We start from the raw sequence: 708 nt of genomic DNA, 5'->3' as shown, positions 1-708 counted from the left end.
ACGCGGCGCCAGCCGAGCGGAGCGCCCCACCCGTTACCTCTCTGTCTGGCGCTGCCCCTTCGGCCGACCTCCGATCCCCCGCGGCCCGCTGGTCAAGCCCGCAGTGCCCCTCGCCTTAGAAACCTGGGCAAGAGTGACGTTACATTTACTTTAGATTCCTCATCTAAAGCGCCTTGTTCAGACCCTTCCAGTGCTTGTGGTTCCAAGCACGTGTCAACGTTAAAAATCATTTATGCAGAATGAGAACCGTTCGCTGGCCTCATGCTGACGCCCCGGAAAGTGTTAAGATGATTGCCAACAGTTTTCAGTTACTTAAATGGAATTTGGGGATAAACCTGTCTCAACCCAGAGGAATTAGGAATATTCTGCTTAGGGTACAATATCCCCTTTTGCTTAATCTGGCAATGAAGTTAAGGTTACTACGAATTTATTTTTAATGGGATGCAGCTACTCACCCATGTAAACTGGGATCCCATATTGAGAGTTCAGACTGGGGGCGGCGGGGGGGGAGTCAATTATGAACTGTTGCGTTACAAGCCTAAATAAAGTGTTTTTTATGTTTAAAAATCTTAAGTGCCTTAAGATTTTTAATAAACTACAGTTCTTCGTTTGATTTAACGCATAATTTTCCCACCTTTCCTAAACCACTATCCCATTTCTCACATAGTCCGAACGAATTCAATATTGTAAGTGTCTATGGAGGGAAGC

At 46.2% G+C, this 708-nt stretch overlaps 1 protein-coding gene across 1 annotated transcript in view; it reads right to left on the bottom strand.

Moving 5' to 3' along the window:
* Positions 1–472, bottom strand: part of EZH2 (enhancer of zeste 2 polycomb repressive complex 2 subunit) — a 58,845-nt gene extending 58,373 nt beyond the window's left edge. Inside the window, exon 1 of the mRNA XM_025038986.1 lies at positions 38–472. The gene's annotated coding sequence lies outside the window, so the exon portion shown is untranslated. The remainder of the gene's footprint in view (positions 1–37) is intronic.
* Between the last annotated feature and the right edge of the window lie 236 nt (positions 473–708).

The sequence above is a fragment of the Pteropus alecto genome, unplaced genomic scaffold (assembly GCF_000325575.1).
Source record: "Pteropus alecto unplaced genomic scaffold, ASM32557v1 scaffold48, whole genome shotgun sequence".
Taxonomy (NCBI): Eukaryota; Metazoa; Chordata; class Mammalia; order Chiroptera; family Pteropodidae; genus Pteropus; species Pteropus alecto.
The sequence above is the reverse complement of the archived record's forward strand: the minus strand, read 5'-3'. Positions and strand labels throughout refer to the sequence as shown.